At 53.6% G+C, this 18760-nt stretch overlaps 14 non-coding genes across 14 annotated transcripts; all 14 read right to left on the minus strand.

Moving 5' to 3' along the window:
• Positions 1-1989: 1989 nt before the first annotated feature.
• Positions 1990-2061, minus strand: TRNAE-UUC (transfer RNA glutamic acid (anticodon UUC)). The gene has a single exon. It is a non-coding gene; the product is annotated as a tRNA-Glu (tRNA).
• A 1446-nt stretch (positions 2062-3507) lies between these two features.
• Positions 3508-3579, minus strand: TRNAE-CUC (transfer RNA glutamic acid (anticodon CUC)). Its single transcript has one exon. It is a non-coding gene; the product is annotated as a tRNA-Glu (tRNA).
• Positions 3580-4209: 630 nt separating this feature from the next.
• TRNAE-UUC (transfer RNA glutamic acid (anticodon UUC)) lies at positions 4210-4281 on the minus strand. Its single transcript has one exon. It is a non-coding gene; the product is annotated as a tRNA-Glu (tRNA).
• Positions 4282-5733: 1452 nt separating this feature from the next.
• On the minus strand, positions 5734-5805 carry TRNAE-CUC (transfer RNA glutamic acid (anticodon CUC)). The gene has a single exon. It is a non-coding gene; the product is annotated as a tRNA-Glu (tRNA).
• Positions 5806-6435: 630 nt separating this feature from the next.
• On the minus strand, positions 6436-6507 carry TRNAE-UUC (transfer RNA glutamic acid (anticodon UUC)). The gene has a single exon. It is a non-coding gene; the product is annotated as a tRNA-Glu (tRNA).
• A 1446-nt stretch (positions 6508-7953) lies between these two features.
• Positions 7954-8025, minus strand: TRNAE-CUC (transfer RNA glutamic acid (anticodon CUC)). Its single transcript has one exon. It is a non-coding gene; the product is annotated as a tRNA-Glu (tRNA).
• A 630-nt stretch (positions 8026-8655) lies between these two features.
• On the minus strand, positions 8656-8727 carry TRNAE-UUC (transfer RNA glutamic acid (anticodon UUC)). Its single transcript has one exon. It is a non-coding gene; the product is annotated as a tRNA-Glu (tRNA).
• A 1452-nt stretch (positions 8728-10179) lies between these two features.
• Positions 10180-10251, minus strand: TRNAE-CUC (transfer RNA glutamic acid (anticodon CUC)). Its single transcript has one exon. It is a non-coding gene; the product is annotated as a tRNA-Glu (tRNA).
• A 630-nt stretch (positions 10252-10881) lies between these two features.
• On the minus strand, positions 10882-10953 carry TRNAE-UUC (transfer RNA glutamic acid (anticodon UUC)). Its single transcript has one exon. It is a non-coding gene; the product is annotated as a tRNA-Glu (tRNA).
• A 1446-nt stretch (positions 10954-12399) lies between these two features.
• On the minus strand, positions 12400-12471 carry TRNAE-CUC (transfer RNA glutamic acid (anticodon CUC)). The gene has a single exon. It is a non-coding gene; the product is annotated as a tRNA-Glu (tRNA).
• A 630-nt stretch (positions 12472-13101) lies between these two features.
• On the minus strand, positions 13102-13173 carry TRNAE-UUC (transfer RNA glutamic acid (anticodon UUC)). The gene has a single exon. It is a non-coding gene; the product is annotated as a tRNA-Glu (tRNA).
• Positions 13174-14625: 1452 nt separating this feature from the next.
• On the minus strand, positions 14626-14697 carry TRNAE-CUC (transfer RNA glutamic acid (anticodon CUC)). Its single transcript has one exon. It is a non-coding gene; the product is annotated as a tRNA-Glu (tRNA).
• Positions 14698-15327: 630 nt separating this feature from the next.
• Positions 15328-15399, minus strand: TRNAE-UUC (transfer RNA glutamic acid (anticodon UUC)). The gene has a single exon. It is a non-coding gene; the product is annotated as a tRNA-Glu (tRNA).
• A 1458-nt stretch (positions 15400-16857) lies between these two features.
• Positions 16858-16929, minus strand: TRNAE-CUC (transfer RNA glutamic acid (anticodon CUC)). Its single transcript has one exon. It is a non-coding gene; the product is annotated as a tRNA-Glu (tRNA).
• Between the last annotated feature and the right edge of the window lie 1831 nt (positions 16930-18760).

Raw genomic sequence — 18760 nt, forward strand, 5'->3', positions numbered from 1 at the left:
AATCACCTCTTGCTGGACAGCCTGCGCTGGAGCAGCCAGCATGAAAAGGGAGCTGAGTAAGGCAGGGCCTAGGGTCTCACCAGGGTGGCCGAGTGGTTAAGGCGTTGGACTTAAGATCCAATGGACAGTTGTCCGCATGGGTTCGAGCCCCATCCCTGGTATGGGTTTTCAGCGGGTGTGTAGGAACTTGCAGATGCTTTTTTAAAGCATTTTCCTCTGCCCTCCTCACCCTCCCAGTGCCCTTCCTTAACAGTCCCAATTCACGTCTCAGCTGTGGGGTCTGCTGCTACTCTGCACTTAGCATGGATGCTTCCCAAAGCAATGCAGTGCCACCTACGCAGAGCCCCTGCTTAGAGAAATACACCTCCTATGTCTTTTCCCACTGAAGGGAGCAGGAGGAAGTACTTGCTTCCTGGGGAACATGGGCCTGCCACTGGAATTTGTTAACCCGCCTCTTGCGGATTTCTCCCCTTTCTTTGATTTACACCTGCAGGCTCTCCCTTGCCATCGGAGCAGGATCTGCTGATGCAGGCCCGGCTGGATCAAATGTGCAAAGGCTTGTCCCCAGGCCTCGGGAAAAAATTGAGCAGAGATTCCCGCCTCCGCCTCCGCCTCCTCTTGCCTTCCGAACGGGCTTCCAAACGGGCAATGCCCTGACGGGTCCCCCACGCCCCATCCTGCCCATGCCCACACCCCTGTATATGAGGGTGACCCATGTCCCTCACCCTCCATGCTCGAACGGAAGACACGTGTGTCCTGAGGGGAGCGCCAGACAGGCATTTCTCCGGCCAGGCAGACCCCTGCAGCACCCGTTAGGCTCCAAAGCCTGTACATTCCCAAGATGCCACTGGTCACTATGCAAATCAGACAGCCCTGGCCACACCCTCTCCGCCGCTGGGCTCTGCTGCTTTCGGTACGTGCAGCTCAGCTTTTTCTTACCCTGAACCAGACTTCCGTTTCAGCAAAAAGGTGGGTTGCAGTGGGTCCGGGATGCCATTTGGAGACAAAGCCTGCGGCCCTGTCAAAGATGACTTCCTGCCGCACACCATGTGGTCAGAAGCCTACGAAAAGAAGCGCACCTCGGAATACAGAATCTCACTTCCTCAAGAGCCTTGCACAAGAGATTTTCCTCCCGCCGAGGAAAGCAACTCAAAGGGAACCTTGTGAAAATCAAATTAGGAGCCAGATTGCGGGATGCTAGGCAAACTGTTTGTCAGAAAAGCAAATTCATTTTGAGAAGCCCTGACCTGCGGGAAGGAAAAGCATTCAAGGGCAGAAGAAGGACTGTTCCCTGACCGGGAATCTAACCCGGGCCGCGGCGGTGAGAGCGCCGAATCCTAACCACTAGACCACCAGGGAACCCAGAGCCATACAGCAAAAGTTCCTACACTGCTCTCCTAGTGACAAAGCTCATGGGGGCTGAAAGCATATTTTATTCTACAGCGAATATGAATCAGAACTTGAAAAAACACTCATGATTCCACCAGACTGTTTGTCACTTCCAAGCACAGGCCATCCCCTCCCCCGTGCTACTGAACCGACGAATTCCTGTACAATCGGGATCCCCGGGAAATCACAAGAGGGACACCTAGTGGCCGCTGATAGCTCAAAGACAGCTGGTACACCTTCTCACACCTACCTCGTTATTCAGCTTGCTGGAAGAATACATTGCGAATGACCGATTCAAGAGTGCAAGGGAGAAGAGTGCTCCAAAGTAGATGTATACATCGCAGCCGGGTTTTCCAGCAATTTACCTTTCTGATGAGCTGGTACTGCACTTTACGCCCACATAGAGCACCTGACTGGGTGGGGGACTGCGTGCGCATGAAGGTGGCTGAGGGCAATGGGAGCAAAGCAACCTGGGACACAGGGGACCCAGCCCCTTTCCTCTGCTTTCGTCTATAGGTCGGGGTGCCTTTTTAAGGACCTTCGATTAAAAAAAGCTGAGCTGCGTGGACAAATTACGCACGTCTACGTCTTAGAGGGATCTTCCCTGACCGGGAATCGAACCCGGGCCGCGGCGGTGAAAGCGCCGAATCCTAGCCACTAGACCACCAGGGAGGAGATGCTCTTGTGAGCCTGCCTTGCTCACTTCCTTATTGTGACTAAGCTAACTCCACTGTATAGATTGCCCATAAAGTACGAGTGGGGAAAAGTTAGGTGTCACACAGTGTGTTTGTCATAAGCAATTACCTTTATCCTCCTGCAAAAGCCTTTTTACTCTGCAATCACCTCTTGCTGGACAGCCTGCGCTGGAGCAGCCAGCATGAAAAGGGAGCTGAGTAAGGCAGGGCCTAGGGTCTCACCAGGGTGGCCGAGTGGTTAAGGCGTTGGACTTAAGATCCAATGGACAGTTGTCCGCATGGGTTCGAGCCCCATCCCTGGTATGGGTTTTCAGCGGGTGTGTAGGAACTTGCAGATGCCTTTTTAAAGCATTTTCCTCTGCCCTCCTCACCCTCCCAGTGCCCTTCCTTAACAGTCCCAATTCACGTCTCAGCTGTGGGGTCTGCTGCTACTCTGCACTTAGCATGGATGCTTCCCAAAGCAATGCAGTGCCACCTACGCAGAGCCCCTGCTTAGAGAAATACACCTCCTATGTCTTTTCCCACTGAAGGGAGCAGGAGGAAGTACTTGCTTCCTGGGGAACATGGGCCTGCCACTGGAATTTGTTAACCCGCCTCTTGCGGATTTCTCCCCTTTCTTTGATTTACACCTGCAGGCTCTCCCTTGCCATCGGAGCAGGATCTGCTGATGCAGGCCCGGCTGGATCAAATGTGCAAAGGCTTGTCCCCAGGCCTCGGGAAAAAATTGAGCAGAGATTCCCGCCTCCGCCTCCTCTTGCCTTCCGAACGGGCTTCCAAACGGGCAATACCCTGACGGGTCCCCCACGCCCCATCCTGCCCATGCCCACACCCCTGTATATGAGGGTGACCCATGTCCCTCACCCTCCATGCTCGAACGGAAGACACGTGTGTCCTGAGGGGAGCGCCAGACAGGCATTTCTCCGGCCAGGCAGACCCCTGCAGCACCCGTTAGGCTCCAAAGCCTGTACATTCCCAAGATGCCACTGGTCACTATGCAAATCAGACAGCCCTGGCCACACCCTCTCCGCCGCTGGGCTCTGCTGCTTTCGGTACGTGCAGCTCAGCTTTTTCTTACCCTGAACCAGACTTCCGTTTCAGCAAAAAGGTGGGTTGCAGTGGGTCCGGGATGCCATTTGGAGACAAAGCCTGCGGCCCTGTCAAAGATGACTTCCTGCCGCACACCATGTGGTCAGAAGCCTACGAAAAGAAGCGCACCTCGGAATACAGAATCTCACTTCCTCAAGAGCCTTGCACAAGAGATTTTCCTCCCGCCGAGGAAAGCAACTCAAAGGGAACCTTGCGAAAATCAAATTAGGAGCCAGATTGCGGGATGCTAGGCAAACTGTTTGTCAGAAAAGCAAATTCATTTTGAGAAGCCCTGACCTGCGGGAAGGAAAAGCATTCAAGGGCAGAAGAAGGACTGTTCCCTGACCGGGAATCGAACCCGGGCCGCGGCGGTGAGAGCGCCGAATCCTAACCACTAGACCACCAGGGAACCCAGAGCCATACAGCAAAAGTTCCTACACTGCTCTCCTAGTGACAAAGCTCATGGGGGCTGAAAGCATATTTTATTCTACAGCGAATATGAATCAGAACTTGAAAAAACACTCATGATTCCACCAGACTGTTTGTCACTTCCAAGCACAGGCCATCCCCTCCCCCGTGCTACTGAACCGACGAATTCCTGTACAATCGGGATCCCCGGGAAATCACAAGAGGGACACCTAGTGGCCGCTGATAGCTCAAAGACAGCTGGTACACCTTCTCACACCTACCTCGTTATTCAGCTTGCTGGAAGAATACATTGCGAATGACCGATTCAAGAGTGCAAGGGAGAAGAGTGCTCCAAAGTAGATGTATACATCGCAGCCGGGTTTTCCAGCAATTTACCTTTCTGATGAGCTGGTACTGCACTTTACGCCCACATAGAGCACCTGACTGGGTGGGGGACTGCGTGCGCATGAAGGTGGCTGAGGGCAATGGGAGCAAAGCAACCTGGGACACAGGGGACCCAGCCCCTTTCCTCTGCTTTCGTCTATAGGTCGGGGTGCCTTTTTAAGGACCTTCGATTAAAAAAAGCTGAGCTGCGTGGACAAATTACGCACGTCTACGTCTTAGAGGGATCTTCCCTGACCGGGAATCGAACCCGGGCCGCGGCGGTGAAAGCGCCGAATCCTAGCCACTAGACCACCAGGGAGGAGATGCTCTTGTGAGCCTGCCTTGCTCACTTCCTTATTGTGACTAAGCTAACTCCACTGTATAGATTGCCCATAAAGTACGAGTGGGGAAAAGTTAGGTGTCACACAGTGTGTTTGTCATAAGCAATTACCTTTATCCTCCTGCAAAAGCCTTTTTACTCTGCAATCACCTCTTGCTGGACAGCCTGCGCTGGAGCAGCCAGCATGAAAAGGGAGCTGAGTAAGGCAGGGCCTAGGGTCTCACCAGGGTGGCCGAGTGGTTAAGGCGTTGGACTTAAGATCCAATGGACAGTTGTCCGCATGGGTTCGAGCCCCATCCCTGGTATGGGTTTTCAGCGGGTGTGTAGGAACTTGCAGATGCTTTTTTAAAGCATTTTCCTCTGCCCTCCTCACCCTCCCAGTGCCCTTCCTTAACAGTCCCAATTCACGTCTCAGCTGTGGGGTCTGCTGCTACTCTGCACTTAGCATGGATGCTTCCCAAAGCAATGCAGTGCCACCTACGCAGAGCCCCTGCTTAGAGAAATACACCTCCTATGTCTTTTCCCACTGAAGGGAGCAGGAGGAAGTACTTGCTTCCTGGGGAACATGGGCCTGCCACTGGAATTTGTTAACCCGCCTCTTGCGGATTTCTCCCCTTTCTTTGATTTACACTTGCAGGCTCTCCCTTGCCATCGGAGCAGGATCTGCTGATGCAGGCCCGGCTGGATCAAATGTGCAAAGGCTTGTCCCCAGGCCTCGGGAAAAAATTGAGCAGAGATTCCCGCCTCCGCCTCCGCCTCCTCTTGCCTTCCGAACGGGCTTCCAAACGGGCAATGCCCTGACGGGTCCCCCACGCCCCATCCTGCCCATGCCCACACCCCTGTATATGAGGGTGACCCATGTCCCTCACCCTCCATGCTCGAACGGAAGACACGTGTGTCCTGAGGGGAGCGCCAGACAGGCATTTCTCCGGCCAGGCAGACCCCTGCAGCACCCGTTAGGCTCCAAAGCCTGTACATTCCCAAGATGCCACTGGTCACTATGCAAATCAGACAGCCCTGGCCACACCCTCTCCGCCGCTGGGCTCTGCTGCTTTCGGTACGTGCAGCTCAGCTTTTTCTTACCCTGAACCAGACTTCCGTTTCAGCAAAAAGGTGGGTTGCAGTGGGTCCGGGATGCCATTTGGAGACAAAGCCTGCGGCCCTGTCAAAGATGACTTCCTGCCGCACACCATGTGGTCAGAAGCCTACGAAAAGAAGCGCACCTCGGAATACAGAATCTCACTTCCTCAAGAGCCTTGCACAAGAGATTTTCCTCCCGCCGAGGAAAGCAACTCAAAGGGAACCTTGCGAAAATCAAATTAGGAGCCAGATTGCGGGATGCTAGGCAAACTGTTTGTCAGAAAAGCAAATTCATTTTGAGAAGCCCTGACCTGCGGGAAGGAAAAGCATTCAAGGGCAGAAGAAGGACTGTTTCCTGACCGGGAATCGAACCCGGGCCACGGCGGTGAGAGCGCCGAATCCTAACCACTAGACCACCAGGGAACCCAGAGCCATACAGCAAAAGTTCCTACACTGCTCTCCTAGTGACAAAGCTCATGGGGGCTGAAAGCATATTTTATTCTACAGCGAATATGAATCAGAACTTGAAAAAACACTCATGATTCCACCAGACTGTTTGTCACTTCCCAGCACAGGCCATCCCCTCCCCCGTGCTACTGAACCGACGAATTCCTGTACAATCGGGATCCCCGGGAAATCACAAGAGGGACACCTAGTGGCCGCTGATAGCTCAAAGACAGCTGGTACACCTTCTCACACCTACCTCGTTATTCAGCTTGCTGGAAGAATACATTGCGAATGACCGATTCAAGAGTGCAAGGGAGAAGAGTGCTCCAAAGTAGATGTATACATCGCAGCCGGGTTTTCCAGCAATTTACCTTTCTGATGAGCTGGTACTGCACTTTACGCCCACATAGAGCACCTGACTGGGTGGGGGACTGCGTGCGCATGAAGGTGGCTGAGGGCAATGGGAGCAAAGCAACCTGGGACACAGGGGACCCAGCCCCTTTCCTCTGCTTTCGTCTATAGGTCGGGGTGCCTTTTTAAGGACCTTCGATTAAAAAAAGCTTAGCTGCGTGGACAAATTACGCACGTCTACGTCTTAGAGGGATCTTCCCTGACCGGGAATCGAACCCGGGCCGCGGCGGTGAAAGCGCCGAATCCTAGCCACTAGACCACCAGGGAGGAGATGCTCTTGTGAGCCTGCCTTGCTCACTTCCTTATTGTGACTAAGCTAACTCCACTGTATAGATTGCCCATAAAGTACGAGTGGGGAAAAGTTAGGTGTCACACAGTGTGTTTGTCATAAGCAATTACCTTTATCCTCCTGCAAAAGCCTTTTTACTCTTCAATCACCTCTTGCTGGACAGCCTGCGCTGGAGCAGCCAGCATGAAAAGGGAGCTGAGTAAGGCAGGGCCTAGGGTCTCACCAGGGTGGCCGAGTGGTTAAGGCGTTGGACTTAAGATCCAATGGACAGTTGTCCGCATGGGTTCGAGCCCCATCCCTGGTATGGGTTTTCAGCGGGTGTGTAGGAACTTGCAGATGCTTTTTTAAAGCATTTTCCTCTGCCTTCCTCACCCTCCCAGTGCCCTTCCTTAACAGTCCCAATTCACGTCTCAGCTGTGGGGTCTGCTGCTACTCTGCACTTAGCATGGATGCTTCCCAAAGCAATGCAGTGCCACCTACGCAGAGCCCCTGCTTAGAGAAATACACCTCCTATGTCTTTTCCCACTGAAGGGAGCAGGAGGAAGTACTTGCTTCCTGGGGAACATGGGCCTGCCACTGGAATTTGTTAACCCGCCTCTTGCGGATTTCTCCCCTTTCTTTGATTTACACCTGCAGGCTCTCCCTTGCCATCGGAGCAGGATCTGCTGATGCAGGCCCGGCTGGATCAAATGTGCAAAGGCTTGTCCCCAGGCCTCGGGAAAAAATTGAGCAGAGATTCCCGCCTCCGCCTCCTCTTGCCTTCCGAACGGGCTTCCAAACGGGCAATACCCTGACGGGTCCCCCACGCCCCATCCTGCCCATGCCCACACCCCTGTATATGAGGGTGACCCATGTCCCTCACCCTCCATGCTCGAACGGAAGACACGTGTGTCCTGAGGGGAGCGCCAGACAGGCATTTCTCCGGCCAGGCAGACCCCTGCAGCACCCGTTAGGCTCCAAAGCCTGTACATTCCCAAGATGCCACTGGTCACTATGCAAATCAGACAGCCCTGGCCACACCCTCTCCGCCGCTGGGCTCTGCTGCTTTCGGTACGTGCAGCTCAGCTTTTTCTTACCCTGAACCAGACTTCCGTTTCAGCAAAAAGGTGGGTTGCAGTGGGTCCGGGATGCCATTTGGAGACAAAGCCTGCGGCCCTGTCAAAGATGACTTCCTGCCGCACACCATGTGGTCAGAAGCCTACGAAAAGAAGCGCACCTCGGAATACAGAATCTCACTTCCTCAAGAGCCTTGCACAAGAGATTTTCCTCCCGCCGAGGAAAGCAACTCAAAGGGAACCTTGCGAAAATCAAATTAGGAGCCAGATTGCGGGATGCTAGGCAAACTGTTTGTCAGAAAAGCAAATTCATTTTGAGAAGCCCTGACCTGCGGGAAGGAAAAGCATTCAAGGGCAGAAGAAGGACTGTTCCCTGACCGGGAATCGAACCCGGGCCGCGGCGGTGAGAGCGCCGAATCCTAACCACTAGACCACCAGGGAACCCAGAGCCATACAGCAAAAGTTCCTACACTGCTCTCCTAGTGACAAAGCTCATGGGGGCTGAAAGCATATTTTATTCTACAGCGAATATGAATCAGAACTTGAAAAAACACTCATGATTCCACCAGACTGTTTGTCACTTCCAAGCACAGGCCATCCCCTCCCCCGTGCTACTGAACCGACGAATTCCTGTACAATCGGGATCCCCGGGAAATCACAAGAGGGACACCTAGTGGCCGCTGATAGCTCAAAGACAGCTGGTACACCTTCTCACACCTACCTCGTTATTCAGCTTGCTGGAAGAATACATTGCGAATGACCGATTCAAGAGTGCAAGGGAGAAGAGTGCTCCAAAGTAGATGTATACATCGCAGCCGGGTTTTCCAGCAATTTACCTTTCTGATGAGCTGGTACTGCACTTTACGCCCACATAGAGCACCTGACTGGGTGGGGGACTGCGTGCGCATGAAGGTGGCTGAGGGCAATGGGAGCAAAGCAACCTGGGACACAGGGGACCCAGCCCCTTTCCTCTGCTTTCGTCTATAGGTCGGGGTGCCTTTTTAAGGACCTTCGATTAAAAAAAGCTGAGCTGCGTGGACAAATTACGCACGTCTACGTCTTAGAGGGATCTTCCCTGACCGGGAATCGAACCCGGGCCGCGGCGGTGAAAGCGCCGAATCCTAGCCACTAGACCACCAGGGAGGAGATGCTCTTGTGAGCCTGCCTTGCTCACTTCCTTATTGTGACTAAGCTAACTCCACTGTATAGATTGCCCATAAAGTACGAGTGGGGAAAAGTTAGGTGTCACACAGTGTGTTTGTCATAAGCAATTACCTTTATCCTCCTGCAAAAGCCTTTTTACTCTGCAATCACCTCTTGCTGGACAGCCTGCGCTGGAGCAGCCAGCATGAAAAGGGAGCTGAGTAAGGCAGGGCCTAGGGTCTCACCAGGGTGGCCGAGTGGTTAAGGCGTTGGACTTAAGATCCAATGGACAGTTGTCCGCATGGGTTCGAGCCCCATCCCTGGTATGGGTTTTCAGCGGGTGTGTAGGAACTTGCAGATGCTTTTTTAAAGCATTTTCCTCTGCCCTCCTCACCCTCCCAGTGCCCTTCCTTAACAGTCCCAATTCACGTCTCAGCTGTGGGGTCTGCTGCTACTCTGCACTTAGCATGGATGCTTCCCAAAGCAATGCAGTGCCACCTACGCAGAGCCCCTGCTTAGAGAAATACACCTCCTATGTCTTTTCCCACTGAAGGGAGCAGGAGGAAGTACTTGCTTCCTGGGGAACATGGGCCTGCCACTGGAATTTGTTAACCCGCCTCTTGCGGATTTCTCCCCTTTCTTTGATTTACACTTGCAGGCTCTCCCTTGCCATCGGAGCAGGATCTGCTGATGCAGGCCCGGCTGGATCAAATGTGCAAAGGCTTGTCCCCAGGCCTCGGGAAAAAATTGAGCAGAGATTCCCGCCTCCGCCTCCGCCTCCTCTTGCCTTCCGAACGGGCTTCCAAACGGGCAATGCCCTGACGGGTCCCCCACGCCCCATCCTGCCCATGCCCACACCCCTGTATATGAGGGTGACCCATGTCCCTCACCCTCCATGCTCGAACGGAAGACACGTGTGTCCTGAGGGGAGCGCCAGACAGGCATTTCTCCGGCCAGGCAGACCCCTGCAGCACCCGTTAGGCTCCAAAGCCTGTACATTCCCAAGATGCCACTGGTCACTATGCAAATCAGACAGCCCTGGCCACACCCTCTCCGCCGCTGGGCTCTGCTGCTTTCGGTACGTGCAGCTCAGCTTTTTCTTACCCTGAACCAGACTTCCGTTTCAGCAAAAAGGTGGGTTGCAGTGGGTCCGGGATGCCATTTGGAGACAAAGCCTGCGGCCCTGTCAAAGATGACTTCCTGCCGCACACCATGTGGTCAGAAGCCTACGAAAAGAAGCGCACCTCGGAATACAGAATCTCACTTCCTCAAGAGCCTTGCACAAGAGATTTTCCTCCCGCCGAGGAAAGCAACTCAAAGGGAACCTTGCGAAAATCAAATTAGGAGCCAGATTGCGGGATGCTAGGCAAACTGTTTGTCAGAAAAGCAAATTCATTTTGAGAAGCCCTGACCTGCGGGAAGGAAAAGCATTCAAGGGCAGAAGAAGGACTGTTTCCTGACCGGGAATCGAACCCGGGCCACGGCGGTGAGAGCGCCGAATCCTAACCACTAGACCACCAGGGAACCCAGAGCCATACAGCAAAAGTTCCTACACTGCTCTCCTAGTGACAAAGCTCATGGGGGCTGAAAGCATATTTTATTCTACAGCGAATATGAATCAGAACTTGAAAAAACACTCATGATTCCACCAGACTGTTTGTCACTTCCCAGCACAGGCCATCCCCTCCCCCGTGCTACTGAACCGACGAATTCCTGTACAATCGGGATCCCCGGGAAATCACAAGAGGGACACCTAGTGGCCGCTGATAGCTCAAAGACAGCTGGTACACCTTCTCACACCTACCTCGTTATTCAGCTTGCTGGAAGAATACATTGCGAATGACCGATTCAAGAGTGCAAGGGAGAAGAGTGCTCCAAAGTAGATGTATACATCGCAGCCGGGTTTTCCAGCAATTTACCTTTCTGATGAGCTGGTACTGCACTTTACGCCCACATAGAGCACCTGACTGGGTGGGGGACTGCGTGCGCATGAAGGTGGCTGAGGGCAATGGGAGCAAAGCAACCTGGGACACAGGGGACCCAGCCCCTTTCCTCTGCTTTCGTCTATAGGTCGGGGTGCCTTTTTAAGGACCTTCGATTAAAAAAAGCTTAGCTGCGTGGACAAATTACGCACGTCTACGTCTTAGAGGGATCTTCCCTGACCGGGAATCGAACCCGGGCCGCGGCGGTGAAAGCGCCGAATCCTAGCCACTAGACCACCAGGGAGGAGATGCTCTTGTGAGCCTGCCTTGCTCACTTCCTTATTGTGACTAAGCTAACTCCACTGTATAGATTGCCCATAAAGTACGAGTGGGGAAAAGTTAGGTGTCACACAGTGTGTTTGTCATAAGCAATTACCTTTATCCTCCTGCAAAAGCCTTTTTACTCTTCAATCACCTCTTGCTGGACAGCCTGCGCTGGAGCAGCCAGCATGAAAAGGGAGCTGAGTAAGGCAGGGCCTAGGGTCTCACCAGGGTGGCCGAGTGGTTAAGGCGTTGGACTTAAGATCCAATGGACAGTTGTCCGCATGGGTTCGAGCCCCATCCCTGGTATGGGTTTTCAGCGGGTGTGTAGGAACTTGCAGATGCTTTTTTAAAGCATTTTCCTCTGCCTTCCTCACCCTCCCAGTGCCCTTCCTTAACAGTCCCAATTCACGTCTCAGCTGTGGGGTCTGCTGCTACTCTGCACTTAGCATGGATGCTTCCCAAAGCAATGCAGTGCCACCTACGCAGAGCCCCTGCTTAGAGAAATACACCTCCTATGTCTTTTCCCACTGAAGGGAGCAGGAGGAAGTACTTGCTTCCTGGGGAACATGGGCCTGCCACTGGAATTTGTTAACCCGCCTCTTGCGGATTTCTCCCCTTTCTTTGATTTACACCTGCAGGCTCTCCCTTGCCATCGGAGCAGGATCTGCTGATGCAGGCCCGGCTGGATCAAATGTGCAAAGGCTTGTCCCCAGGCCTCGGGAAAAAATTGAGCAGAGATTCCCGCCTCCGCCTCCTCTTGCCTTCCGAACGGGCTTCCAAACGGGCAATACCCTGACGGGTCCCCCACGCCCCATCCTGCCCATGCCCACACCCCTGTATATGAGGGTGACCCATGTCCCTCACCCTCCATGCTCGAACGGAAGACACGTGTGTCCTGAGGGGAGCGCCAGACAGGCATTTCTCCGGCCAGGCAGACCCCTGCAGCACCCGTTAGGCTCCAAAGCCTGTACATTCCCAAGATGCCACTGGTCACTATGCAAATCAGACAGCCCTGGCCACACCCTCTCCGCCGCTGGGCTCTGCTGCTTTCGGTACGTGCAGCTCAGCTTTTTCTTACCCTGAACCAGACTTCCGTTTCAGCAAAAAGGTGGGTTGCAGTGGGTCCGGGATGCCATTTGGAGACAAAGCCTGCGGCCCTGTCAAAGATGACTTCCTGCCGCACACCATGTGGTCAGAAGCCTACGAAAAGAAGCGCACCTCGGAATACAGAATCTCACTTCCTCAAGAGCCTTGCACAAGAGATTTTCCTCCCGCCGAGGAAAGCAACTCAAAGGGAACCTTGCGAAAATCAAATTAGGAGCCAGATTGCGGGATGCTAGGCAAACTGTTTGTCAGAAAAGCAAATTCATTTTGAGAAGCCCTGACCTGCGGGAAGGAAAAGCATTCAAGGGCAGAAGAAGGACTGTTCCCTGACCGGGAATCGAACCCGGGCCGCGGCGGTGAGAGCGCCGAATCCTAACCACTAGACCACCAGGGAACCCAGAGCCATACAGCAAAAGTTCCTACACTGCTCTCCTAGTGACAAAGCTCATGGGGGCTGAAAGCATATTTTATTCTACAGCGAATATGAATCAGAACTTGAAAAAACACTCATGATTCCACCAGACTGTTTGTCACTTCCAAGCACAGGCCATCCCCTCCCCCGTGCTACTGAACCGACGAATTCCTGTACAATCGGGATCCCCGGGAAATCACAAGAGGGACACCTAGTGGCCGCTGATAGCTCAAAGACAGCTGGTACACCTTCTCACACCTACCTCGTTATTCAGCTTGCTGGAAGAATACATTGCGAATGACCGATTCAAGAGTGCAAGGGAGAAGAGTGCTCCAAAGTAGATGTATACATCGCAGCCGGGTTTTCCAGCAATTTACCTTTCTGATGAGCTGGTACTGCACTTTACGCCCACATAGAGCACCTGACTGGGTGGGGGACTGCGTGCGCATGAAGGTGGCTGAGGGCAATGGGAGCAAAGCAACCTGGGACACAGGGGACCCAGCCCCTTTCCTCTGCTTTCGTCTATAGGTCGGGGTGCCTTTTTAAGGACCTTCGATTAAAAAAAGCTGAGCTGCGTGGACAAATTACGCACGTCTACGTCTTAGAGGGATCTTCCCTGACCGGGAATCGAACCCGGGCCGCGGCGGTGAAAGCGCCGAATCCTAGCCACTAGACCACCAGGGAGGAGATGCTCTTGTGAGCCTGCCTTGCTCACTTCCTTATTGTGACTAAGCTAACTCCACTGTATAGATTGCCCATAAAGTACGAGTGGGGAAAAGTTAGGTGTCACACAGTGTGTTTGTCATAAGCAATTACCTTTATCCTCCTGCAAAAGCCTTTTTACTCTGCAATCACCTCTTGCTGGACAGCCTGCGCTGGAGCAGCCAGCATGAAAAGGGAGCTGAGTAAGGCAGGGCCTAGGGTCTCACCAGGGTGGCCGAGTGGTTAAGGCGTTGGACTTAAGATCCAATGGACAGTTGTCCGCATGGGTTCGAGCCCCATCCCTGGTATGGGTTTTCAGCGGGTGTGTAGGAACTTGCAGATGCTTTTTTAAAGCATTTTCCTCTGCCCTCCTCACCCTCCCAGTGCCCTTCCTTAACAGTCCCAATTCACGTCTCAGCTGTGGGGTCTGCTGCTACTCTGCACTTAGCATGGATGCTTCCCAAAGCAATGCAGTGCCACCTACGCAGAGCCCCTGCTTAGAGAAATACACCTCCTATGTCTTTTCCCACTGAAGGGAGCAGGAGGAAGTACTTGCTTCCTGGGGAACATGGGCCTGCCACTGGAATTTGTTAACCCGCCTCTTGCGGATTTCTCCCCTTTCTTTGATTTACACTTGCAGGCTCTCCCTTGCCATCGGAGCAGGATCTGCTGATGCAGGCCCGGCTGGATCAAATGTGCAAAGGCTTGTCCCCAGGCCTCGGGAAAAAATTGAGCAGAGATTCCCGCCTCCGCCTCCGCCTCCTCTTGCCTTCCGAACGGGCTTCCAAACGGGCAATGCCCTGACGGGTCCCCCACGCCCCATCCTGCCCATGCCCACACCCCTGTATATGAGGGTGACCCATGTCCCTCACCCTCCATGCTCGAACGGAAGACACGTGTGTCCTGAGGGGAGCGCCAGACAGGCATTTCTCCGGCCAGGCAGACCCCTGCAGCACCCGTTAGGCTCCAAAGCCTGTACATTCCCAAGATGCCACTGGTCACTATGCAAATCAGACAGCCCTGGCCACACCCTCTCCGCCGCTGGGCTCTGCTGCTTTCGGTACGTGCAGCTCAGCTTTTTCTTACCCTGAACCAGACTTCCGTTTCAGCAAAAAGGTGGGTTGCAGTGGGTCCGGGATGCCATTTGGAGACAAAGCCTGCGGCCCTGTCAAAGATGACTTCCTGCCGCACACCATGTGGTCAGAAGCCTACGAAAAGAAGCGCACCTCGGAATACAGAATCTCACTTCCTCAAGAGCCTTGCACAAGAGATTTTCCTCCCGCCGAGGAAAGCAACTCAAAGGGAACCTTGCGAAAATCAAATTAGGAGCCAGATTGCGGGATGCTAGGCAAACTGTTTGTCAGAAAAGCAAATTCATTTTGAGAAGCCCTGACCTGCGGGAAGGAAAAGCATTCAAGGGCAGAAGAAGGACTGTTTCCTGACCGGGAATCGAACCCGGGCCACGGCGGTGAGAGCGCCGAATCCTAACCACTAGACCACCAGGGAACCCAGAGCCATACAGCAAAAGTTCCTACACTGCTCTCCTAGTGACAAAGCTCATGGGGGCTGAAAGCATATTTTATTCTACAGCGAATATGAATCAGAACTTGAAAAAACACTCATGATTCCACCAGACTGTTTGTCACTTCCCAGCACAGGCCATCCCCTCCCCCGTGCTACTGAACCGACGAATTCCTGTACAATCGGGATCCCCGGGAAATCACAAGAGGGACACCTAGTGGCCGCTGATAGCTCAAAGACAGCTGGTACACCTTCTCACACCTACCTCGTTATTCAGCTTGCTGGAAGAATACATTGCGAATGACCGATTCAAGAGTGCAAGGGAGAAGAGTGCTCCAAAGTAGATGTATACATCGCAGCCGGGTTTTCCAGCAATTTACCTTTCTGATGAGCTGGTACTGCACTTTACGCCCACATAGAGCACCTGACTGGGTGGGGGACTGCGTGCGCATGAAGGTGGCTGAGGGCAATGGGAGCAAAGCAACCTGGGACACAGGGGACCCAGCCCCTTTCCTCTGCTTTCGTCTATAGGTCGGGGTGCCTTTTTAAGGACCTTCGATTAAAAAAAGCTTAGCTGCGTGGACAAATTACGCACGTCTACGTCTTAGAGGGATCTTCCCTGACCGGGAATCGAACCCGGGCCGCGGCGGTGAAAGCGCCGAATCCTAGCCACTAGACCACCAGGGAGGAGATGCTCTTGTGAGCCTGCCTTGCTCACTTCCTTATTGTGACTAAGCTAACTCCACTGTATAGATTGCCCATAAAGTACGAGTGGGGAAAAGTTAGGTGTCACACAGTGTGTTTGTCATAAGCAATTACCTTTATCCTCCTGCAAAAGCCTTTTTACTCTTCAATCACCTCTTGCTGGACAGCCTGCGCTGGAGCAGCCAGCATGAAAAGGGAGCTGAGTAAGGCAGGGCCTAGGGTCTCACCAGGGTGGCCGAGTGGTTAAGGCGTTGGACTTAAGATCCAATGGACAGTTGTCCGCATGGGTTCGAGCCCCATCCCTGGTATGGGTTTTCAGCGGGTGTGTAGGAACTTGCAGATGCTTTTTTAAAGCATTTTCCTCTGCCTTCCTCACCCTCCCAGTGCCCTTCCTTAACAGTCCCAATTCACGTCTCAGCTGTGGGGTCTGCTGCTACTCTGCACTTAGCATGGATGCTTCCCAAAGCAATGCAGTGCCACCTACGCAGAGCCCCTGCTTAGAGAAATACACCTCCTATGTCTTTTCCCACTGAAGGGAGCAGGAGGAAGTACTTGCTTCCTGGGGAACATGGGCCTGCCACTGGAATTTGTTAACCCGCCTCTTGCGGATTTCTCCCCTTTCTTTGATTTACACCTGCAGGCTCTCCCTTGCCATCGGAGCAGGATCTGCTGATGCAGGCCCGGCAGGATCAAATGTGCAAAGGCTTGTCCCCAGGCCTCGGGAAAAAATTGAGCAGAGATTCCCGCCTCCGCCTCCGCCTCCGCCTCCTCTTGCCTTCCGAACGGGCTTCCAAACGGGCAATGCCCTGACGGGTCCCCCACGCCCCATCCTGCCCATGCCCACACCCCTGTATATGAGGGTGACCCATGTCCCTCACCCTCCATGCTCGAACGGAAGACACGTGTGTCCTGAGGGGAGCGCCAGACAGGCATTTCTCCGGCCAGGCAGACCCCTGCAGCACCCGTTAGGCTCCAAAGCCTGTACATTCCCAAGATGCCACTGGTCACTATGCAAATCAGACAGCCCTGGCCACACCCTCTCCGCCGCTGGGCTCTGCTGCTTTCGGTACGTGCAGCTCAGCTTTTTCTTACCCTGAACCAGACTTCCGTTTCAGCAAAAAGGTGGGTTGCAGTGGGTCCGGGATGCCATTTGGAGACAAAGCCTGCGGCCCTGTCAAAGATGACTTCCTGCCGCACACCATGTGGTCAGAAGCCTACGAAAAGAAGCGCACCTCGGAATACAGAATCTCACTTCCTCAAGAGCCTTGCACAAGAGATTTTCCTCCCGCCGAGGAAACCAACTCAAAGGGAACCTTGCGAAAATCAAATTAGGAGCCAGATTGCGGGATGCTAGGCAAACTGTTTGTCAGAAAAGCAAATTCATTTTGAGAAGCCCTGACCTGCGGGAAGGAAAAGCATTCAAGGGCAGAAGAAGGACTGTTCCCTGACCGGGAATCGAACCCGGGCCGCGGCGGTGAGAGCGCCGAATCCTAACCACTAGACCACCAGGGAACCCAGAGCCATACAGCAAAAGTTCCTACACTGCTCTCCTAGTGACAAAGCTCATGGGGGCTGAAAGCATATTTTATTCTACAGCGAATATGAATCAGAACTTGAAAAAACACTCATGATTCCACCAGACTGTTTGTCACTTCCAAGCACAGGCCATCCCCTCCCCCGTGCTACTGAACCGACGAATTCCTGTACAATCGGGATCCCCGGGAAATCACAAGAGGGACACCTAGTGGCCGCTGATAGCTCAAAGACAGCTGGTACACCTTCTCACACCTACCTCGTTATTCAGCTTGCTGGAAGAATACATTGCGAATGACCGATTCAAGAGTGCAAGGGAGAAGAGTGCTCCAAAGTAGATGTATACATCGCAGCCGGGTTTTCCAGCAATTTACCTTTCTGATGAGCTGGTACTGCACTTTACGCCCACATAGAGCACCTGACTGGGTGGGGGACTGCGTGCGCATGAAGGTGGCTGAGGGCAATGGGAGCAAAGCAACCTGGGACACAGGGGACCCAGCCCCTTTCCTCTGCTTTCGTCTATAGGTCGGGGTGCCTTTTTAAGGACCTTCGATTAAAAAAAGCTGAGCTGCGTGGACAAATTACGCACGTCTACGTCTTAGAGGGATCTTCCCTGACCGGGAATCGAACCCGGGCCGCGGCGGTGAAAGTGCCGAATCCTAGCCACTAGACCACCAGGGAGGAGATGCTCTTGTGAGCCTGCCTTGCTCACTTCCTTATTGTGACTAAGCTAACTCCACTGTATAGATTGCCCATAAAGTACGAGTGGGGAAAAGTTAGGTGTCACACAGTGTGTTTGTCATAAGCAATTACCTTTATCCTCCTGCAAAAGCCTTTTTACTCTGCAATCACCTCTTGCTGGACAGCCTGCGCTGGAGCAGCCAGCATGAAAAGGGAGCTGAGTAAGGCAGGGCCTAGGGTCTCACCAGGGTGGCCGAGTGGTTAAGGCGTTGGACTTAAGATCCAATGGACAGTTGTCCGCATGGGTTCGAGCCCCATCCCTGGTATGGGTTTTCAGCGGGTGTGTAGGAACTTGCAGATGCTTTTTTAAAGCATTTTCCTCTGCCTTCCTCACCCTCCCAGTGCCCTTCCTTAACAGTCCCAATTCACGTCTCAGCTGTGGGGTCTGCTGCTACTCTGCACTTAGCATGGATGCTTCCCAAAGCAATGCAGTGCCACCTACGCAGAGCCCCTGCTTAGAGAAATACACCTCCTATGTCTTTTCCCACTGAAGGGAGCAGGAGGAAGTACTTGCTTCCTGGGGAACATGGGCCTGCCACTGGAATTTGTTAACCCGCCTCTTGCGGATTTCTCCCCTTTCTTTGATTTACACCTGCAGGCTCTCCCTTGCCATCGGAGCAGGATCTGCTGATGCAGGCCCGGCAGGATCAAATGTGCAAAGGCTTGTCCCCAGGCCTCGGGAAAAAATTGAGCAGAGATTCCCGCCTCCGCCTCCGCCTCCGCCTCCTCTTGCCTTCCGAACGGGCTTCCAAACGGGCAATGCCCTGACGGGTCCCCCACGCCCCATCCTGCCCATGCCCACACCCCTGTATATGAGGGTGACCCATGTCCCTCACCCTCCATGCTCGAACGGAAGACACGTGTGTCCTGAGGGGAGCGCCAGACAGGCATTTCTCCGGCCAGGCAGACCCCTGCAGCACCCGTTAGGCTCCAAAGCCTGTACATTCCCAAGATGCCACTGGTCACTATGCAAATCAGACAGCCCTGGCCACACCCTCTCCGCCGCTGGGCTCTGCTGCTTTCGGTACGTGCAGCTCAGCTGTTTCTTACCCTGAACCAGACTTCCGTT

This window comes from Triturus cristatus, chromosome 5_2 (assembly GCF_964204655.1).
Source record: "Triturus cristatus chromosome 5_2, aTriCri1.1, whole genome shotgun sequence".
NCBI lineage: Eukaryota > Metazoa > Chordata > Amphibia > Caudata > Salamandridae > Triturus > Triturus cristatus.